The sequence below is a fragment of the Stegastes partitus genome, unplaced genomic scaffold (assembly GCF_000690725.1).
Source record: "Stegastes partitus isolate 25-593 unplaced genomic scaffold, Stegastes_partitus-1.0.2 Scaffold183, whole genome shotgun sequence".
Taxonomy (NCBI): domain Eukaryota; kingdom Metazoa; phylum Chordata; class Actinopteri; family Pomacentridae; genus Stegastes; species Stegastes partitus.
This window is the reverse complement of record NW_007577914.1, coordinates 203,038-211,294: the sequence shown is the minus strand read 5'-3', so window position 1 is coordinate 211,294 and position 8,257 is coordinate 203,038.

Below are 8,257 nucleotides of genomic sequence, written 5' to 3'. Positions count from 1 at the left end.
TTTACAATTTCATTTAGAAGGCATTTTTATCCACAGCAACATACATCCGAGAGCGAACACAACACAAGCAAGGATCTAGTCAGGAGAAACAATCTGCATTAATGGCATGAGCTCTTCAGTTCATCTCTGGTCATTGAATGACATACAACTTCATCCTGAGTGTTAACATTGGTAAAACTTTGCCACTATTTCACAAACAAACCCTCAGAACACTCTCAAATGATTTCTGTTTGATGTCTTTAATTGACAGTCTAGCATTTGCCACCTCACGGTGTCCACACTGCTTTCATTCTGTTAGAATCAGTCAAGACTGACACAACAGTTGAAGAAATGAGTCACACAGACTTGTTTCTTTGGTTTGAATCCACATCTAGTTGCAACAAAGCAAACGAAGCATCAGATTGCACCACCTACTCATTCCTCAAAGCTCCTCTGCTTAACATTTAAAGTTTCTGTCCGGTCATTCATTTAACCCCTAAAAACGAATGTCTGTGTATCAATGTTGCATATTTAGATTTTTTTTTCTCCAATAAATGAATCATTTCATACCTTCAAATAAATGTAACTCTACTCTGTTATTTCTTTAGAATGTGTGAAGTTATGAAGTTGCTGCCTCTCTCTCTGCAGCTGGAACACGCCAGCTCACTCACGACTCTGCTCAAACACTGCAGTAATATTACAAAGAACACAGAAAGTTCCACCTTGTAAGTTGACAGGATTGGCTCTTTAGGTTTGTAACATACGAAACCGTAAAGTTCAAATCCATTTTTTGAGACAGTCATCAGCAAACTGTAGTTTCAAGTTGGAAGTGCTCATCCATGGTGTTGACTGTTACTGATTCTAGAGTAGAAAAAGACACCATATGGACACCGAAGAAGGTTAAAAACTTGACTTTTGTCTTTAAATTCTGCGTATTCCTAGTCAACATGAATAGTGTGATGTTAAAGAAGTTGGTAGGTTGTATCACTGGTTATATAATTGAAGTTAGGTTTATGTTTGACAATGTCAGTCACCTCAGAAACTCACTATCTGCCCAGATAGTTACATTAGATGGTATCGCCTTAGCGTCTAGTTCCACAGTAAAGAATCTCGGGGTTGCTTTTGATCAGGATATGTCCTTTAACTTCCATATAAAACAAACATGTAGGACAGTTTTTTTTCATCTTCGGAATATTGCCAAAATCAGGAGCATCCTGTCTCAGAGTGATGCTGAGAAACTAGTCCATGCATTTATAACCTCTAGGCTGGACTATTGTAATTCTTTATTATCAGGATGTCCTAATAGTTCTCTTAAAAACCTTCAGCTTATACAGAATGCTGCAGCCAGAGTTTTGACAGGAACCAATAAAAGAGATCATATTTCTCCAGTATTAGCTTCTCTCCATTGGCTTCCTGTAAAATCCAGGATCCAATTTAAAATCCTGCTTCTAACATATAAAAGTCTTAATGATCAGGCTCCATCGTATCTTATAGACCTTATTGTTCCATATTATCCAAACAGAGCGCTTCGCTCTCAGACTGCAGGTCTACTGGTGGTTCCCAGAGTTTCTAGAAGCAGAATGGGAGGCAGAGCCTTCAGTTATCAGGCTCCTGTCTTATGGAATCAGCTCCCAGTTTGGGTTCGGGAGGCGGACACCCTCTCTACCTTTAAGATTAGGTTAAAAACGTTCCTTTTTGATAAAGCTCATAGTTAGGGCTGCTCGGAGTCATCTGAGCTGTCCCTTAATAATGCTGCTATAGGTTTAGACTGCCGGGGGATTCCTATGATGCACTGGGCTTCTCTCCTCTCCTCTTTATATATATACATATGTGTGTGTGTGTGTGTATGTATGTTTATATACTTGCCTATCACCATTACATATGACTAACTCTGTGACTCCCCCCGAGGTCCTCCTGCGCCTGCTCTCTCTGTGAATGTCTCTGGATCTGGAGCTCCTGAACTACAGCCGCTGGCCTCACCTTTCTGCATACTGCTGCCCCCACCATGATGCCTCCTGTTACAAAAGGACAATAACTTCTAAGAACTTGTTTAACTGTAAACTACATTTTATAATTCATCCTACATCCACCCAACCGGTTGAGGCAGATGGCCGTCCCTCCCTGAGCCTGGTTCTGTCGGAGGTTTTTTTCCCCTGCGGGGGTTTTCGGTTCCTTCCCACTGTTGTGGACTGCTTGCGGACTGCTGAAGCTTATAGGGAATCCAAATGTTTTGGATTGTTGGGTGTTTCTGTTTCTGCCTTTGTTAAGTGCTATGAGATGACTTGTTGTAAATATGCGCTATACAAATAAAATTGAATTGAATTGAATTGAATTGAATGTGTTATGTAAGTGTCCATTGACCCCAAAATGGGTCTCAGTTGGAATCAAGTGAAGTCTTTTTGTTTTTGAATCATTTTAAATTGACTTTGTTTGTTTTCTTGTCAACTTTAAACCTACTGATAGAACAGGCGAAAGTAAGACAGCATACAATACGACAGCTCTGGTAATGAGTAAAAGACAGAAGTATCAACACAATATCTTAAGTTGTCTGGAAACTTGCGGTTTATAAATGCAAGACTTTTGTTTATCACAGAGATTCCTCGCTTACTCAGTTGATGCCATTACAGTGCTGTCAGTACTGATAGAAGGGACCTACTGTGGGCATTTTCCCTCGAAAGAAACACAAACTCAGCTCGACAAATGCTTTGACAGCCACTCTGAGGAATTTGCCAAGTATGCAGCGACGTCAGCCTCCACCTGAGTGTTAAGAGATGGGAAGATGAATGAAATAGCAGGGAAGAAGTCATGTGTATACCAGAACTTGTGTTTTTGATTTATAAGTCCCAGTCCTGACTTTTTAAGATTTGCTGCAACATTGTGTATAAAATATACAGTATTTTGAACTGTTTTGATTTCATGACTCCTCCAACAAGTTGGCCTGCAGAGACAAAAGTGAATGTAATCTACAAACATGATGGCAGCTCTTGATGATGCTTTTTGAGTTTACAAAGTGTTTAGTGCCTCCACCAGCAGTCAGGAGAGTCTGTTTGACTATAGGTACAGACAGCAGTTCAGATCAGGTCAGGAACTGATTAAGAGACAGATGTGACAGAGAGATGGGTTTGCAGAAGACCTTTGGTGTGATTGGCACCATGACAGTCAGAACTGCAGCTAAATTTTTATAAAGATTCAGAACTCTGTGGTGCAGTAACCAGTAGTGCTGGAACTCAGGAGCATTCGTAAATATGTCATCAGATTCACACAATACAAATCTAAATATTGAACCCCCCCCCCTCTGAGTGGTGCTTGTGTGTATGTTTGTGTGTGCGTCTGATAATCTATGAAGAGCAGCAGATGAACTCTTCGATTGGACGGATCAATGTGTTTAGTAAAATCCCAGAGGGACAAAGACAGAAGGGAGCGAAGGAAAACGAAAGAAACAAAGCGAGAGAGCAGAAGATCCATTGAGTGTGTTTTTTGTGGCTGAAGAATCGTCCCCAGTGGCTTTGAAAGGAGGGATAATCCTGTCAAGTAAGCAGACCTTTAGATATTCATGACTGGCCGAGCGGCTCGGCGGACTGAAGGAGGACACAGTCAGGATGGGATTAAACATCAAAGTGAATGTGAGGAGCTCCAGGACTGGGACATGAATCAGCCATTGCAGGAACACAGAGGTCTCAGAGGGGTGTGATGGGGGCCAGTGGGGACTGGTTGTCTGCTGGGTGGACAGCACTTTGAATGACTGCAGGATGAGGGGCTCCTAAACTCCATTCCAGAGAGTGATACGACATGGTGTGCACACCTGCCCCTCAATCTGTGAAACATATACATGCATAAGCATCAGAATTAGTAGCAAAATTAGTTCTCTTTCGTGTTATCTTTCTGTCTGTTGAGCAGCTGAGGGGGAAAGTTGAGGTGATGGCCATCTTATTTCACTGTAGAAAAGAGACATGTAAATACAATTCACAAAGCAAGGCCCACGAAGGAATAATACAAAGAGCAACTACAAGATCATTATATAGATCCATTTGTAACTTTCAGAGGTGCGTCTTCACCCCAGTTTGCACCATGCAAAGTGAATCAGCTGTTTGCACTCTTTTTTTTTTTGACTTTGTGTAAAATCGCTCCACTTCCAAACTTGATGCACGTCTGTTCCTCATAAAAACAGTATTTGTGAGATTTATGGAGTAAACATAAATCTATCTACGAATCTCACTCTCATATTCTGTGACTTTGACTGTGTGTGCCTCAGGGCGCTATGATATATCCTGTGAATTAAAGCCCATATGGTTTGTTGACCATGTCACGCTGGTGTCAGTTCCCCGGCATCGGCCCTGCCAGCTCTGACTGCTGCTGGCAGCTGGGATGTTTGGACAAAGAGACTCATCCTGACAGGATTCAGGGAAACTAAAGTGCTGTTGGGGAAACACACTTACCGGATGACCTACAGTTGGCCAGAAAGGGTTGAAACCTCAATGGGGACTGCAGAAAAGACACTGTAGACAGTCATAGTGTCTTATTTTAGGATGAATTAATCTCAGTTTTCTCACCAAAGATAATTATTCTTGTCAAATGCTAAATACATTGGTTTATTTTAAGGTGGCTCCTTTTACACCTTAAGATTAGATCATTTCTGTTTTAAATTCGAAATATCTTTCCCTATTTTGTTTTGATTAAAATGAAAACATTTTTCTAGAATATTTTGTGTCGTTTCCAATGTATGGTTGTTTTTTTTTTAACAGGAAGTAGCTGGTATGAAATTGAATTAAAAATTCATGTCTTTGTGTAAAGATGTTCTGACCTGAGCTAATATTCTAGATTTAGCCTTATTTGAGGATGCAGTGGCTTGTAAGTAATGCCTTTTGGTGACACTAATCTTGTGGTGATTGTGTACATCTTCTAGATTGTCTTAGCCGCTTGGTTGATGATGTGATTGATGTGATTCTGTGTTTTACAATTTGTTGCTTCTTTGCAGCATGTTTAAAGAATCATCATATTAATTTAAGATGTGAAGCACATTTTTATTGCTCTGTTTCAAGATACCAACATCAGCCCTTCTTAAATACAAGGTTTCTCTACTTGCAGGCCTGCAGGTTGCTGTGGTGTCTGTTCTTAATGTAATTCAGCTGCCTATCCAGTGGCACCAGGGTTTTAACTTCTGTGTTGGTGTTGGTATGTAAATGCATCCACATGCAACACAAAATTTGTGTCCTCTCTTGCAGCTACGCTACAAGGGCAGTAGTGTACACGCACAGAATACACTGTTAGGACCTACAGTGCATGTATGCAATGGAGACCGCCAAGTGGACTATTGTGTACTAGAAAGTAGTATTTCTCTGTTTCCACGTTTGATGAAAACTAGAGTTTGATGAAAGCTTGAGTTTCTTACCTGCATACAGACTCCAACTTCACCATCTTGGACTGTAGCTAGCGACAGAGGTCAGCTTTTCTATCCCAGATGGACTTTACAGCACCCTTGTTTTGCGCTTCAGTCTCGGTGAACTTGATGTTATGACACCTGAACTACTTTTCGTGCAGGTTCTGGTTGGAGTTGCCATCCAGTTTGCAGTGGATCTAATGGAGAGCAGAAAACAGATTGCAGTCGCCAGTTGCAGTCTACAACAGTGGAGTTGGAGTCAACTTTTACAATTTCATTTAGTAGGTGATTTATCCAAAGCAACGTACATCTGAGAGTGAACACAACACAAGCAAGGATCTATAGTCAGGAGAAACAATCTGCATTAATGGCATGAACTTTTCGGTTCATCTCTGGTCACTGAATGACAGAACAGCTACATCCTCAGTGTTAACATTGGTAAAACTTTGCCACTATTTTACAAACAAACCCTCACAACACTCTCAAATGAATTCTGTTTTGATGTCTTTAATTAAGGGCCGCAAGGTGGCACAGTTAGTAGCACTGTTGCTTCGCAGCAGTGGGGGCACCATGATCTTTCTGCTTGGAGCTTGTATGTTCTCCCCGTGCACTGTGGGTTCTCTCCAGGTTCTCCAGCTTACTCCCACACTCTCTCATGCAGATCTACACTCCTTTTCACTCACTACACTTGACCAACAAAAAACCACCGCAACAGGGCCCGAGGTTGACAGCTAGACTCTTCTCCTCTGTGGTTCCACGGTGGTGGAATGAGCTACCAAACTCTGTTCAATCTGCTGGCTCCCTCTCAGTCTTTAAGAAAAGACTAAATACCCAGCTCTTCACTAAACACCTTTGCACTCGACTGCCTGAAAACAAACAAACAAACAAACACATTTTATTACCTCCCACAGCCTGCTATTGGCATCAACACCCTATCACACTTGAATTTGCTCTATTTCACTTATCTAGATTGTTTTCTCCTGACTAGATCCTTGCTTGTGTTGTATCTGCTCTCAGATGTACGTCGCTTTGGATAAAAGCATCTGCTAAATAAAATTGTAGATCTGTAGAATTGGTGATTCTAAATTGTCCGTAGGTGTGAATGTGAGTGTGCTTGGTTCCTAGCTAGAAATCTGTGGTTCTTAGAACGTTCATAGAATGTTGACTGGAATGTTGTTGCAAGGTTTTCAGTGAGAAGTTTTCTTTAAGTTCTGAGAATGCTCCATTCCCTAAAAACATTCAAAAAATGTTGTGCAATAGCCCTCTTAAAATGTTAAATGATATTTCTAGAATTTGTTGCACTAATGTTGTTGCAGTGTTTTCAGTGGGAAGTTTTCTTTAAATTCCCAGAATGTTCTGGGAGAACATTCCCTAAAAACATTCAAAAATGTTTTGCAATAACCCTCTTAAAATGTTAAATGACAACATTTATAATAATCCATCCATTATCTATACACCACTTAATCCTCACTAGGGTCGCAGGGGGGCTGGAGCCTATCCCAGCTGACTCAGGGTGAAGACAGGTTCACCTGGACAGGTAACCAGTCTATCACAGGGCACCTGTGGACAATTTAGAATCACCAATTAATCTTAACAAGCCTGAGAACCCAGAGAGAACATGCAAACTCCATGTAGAAAGAGTCCAGGTGTCCTCACCAGGACACGAACCAGCGACCTTCCAATCATCGACCAACGCACTCTGGTAAGGTAATGCTAATGGTAAATGGTCTGCACTTATATCGCGCTTTTATCCAAAGCCTTTCTCATTCACCCATTCACACANGACCAACGCACTCTGGTAAGGTAATGCTAATGGTAAATGGTCTGCACTTATATCGCGCTTTTATCCAAAGCCTTTCTCATTCACCCATTCACACATACATTCATACGCCAATGGCGACAGAGCTGCCATGCAAGGTGCTGCCTGCCATTGGGAGCAACTTCGGGTGTAAGCCACAGGTGTAAGAACATTTTAAGAATATTTTTAAAAATAACAACATAATCTGAGGCTTTAATAATATTATGAAAACATTTTCAGAATGTTTCTTGGAGAATGTCCTTCCTTTGTTATCATGTAACATTGTGGTAATGTTTCATAGAGGAACATTCTATGATCGCTTATCTCAACAACATGCCCAAAACATCTTTAGAACGTTGCACCTAAAACATTCTATCTTTGTTAACATAGAACAATACAGGAACATTATTTGAAATACTAAATGTTATTATATTATTCTTTGAACATTACATTGAATTATTTTATTTTTTTTTTAACTTTAAGAGAACCTATAGGGAATGCTAGCCAAAGTTGTGGAAACATTCGCTGCTAGCTGGGTTGTCTGTCTCTAAGTGTAGCCCTGCGATAGAGTGGCGACCTGTCCAGGGTGTCCCCTGTCTTTGCCCTGAGTCAGCTGGGATAGGCTCCAGCCTCCCTCCGTGACCCTAATGAGGATTAAGTGGTATATAGATAATGCATAGATGGATGGATGTCTTTAATTGAGATCAAAAGGTTCTGGTTGGCGTTCAATTTCAATTAAATTTTATTTGTATGCCGCATATTTACAACAACAAGTCATCTCATAGTGCTTAACAAAGGCAGAAACACCCAACAATCCAAAACATTTGGATTCCCTATAAGCTTCAGCAGTCCGCAAGCAGTCTGCAACTGTGGGAAGGAACCGAAAACCCCCACGGGGGAAAAAAAACCTCAGACAGAACCAGGCTCAGGGAGGGACGGCCATCTGCCTCGACCGGTTGGGTGGATGTAGGATGAATTCTAAAATGTAGTTTACAGTTAAACAAGTTATTAGAAGTTATTGTCCTTTTGTTCCTCCATTTCAAATGGACCAATGAAATATTCCATTTTGTGGTTGGTGGAGGTAACAGGAGGCATCATGGTGG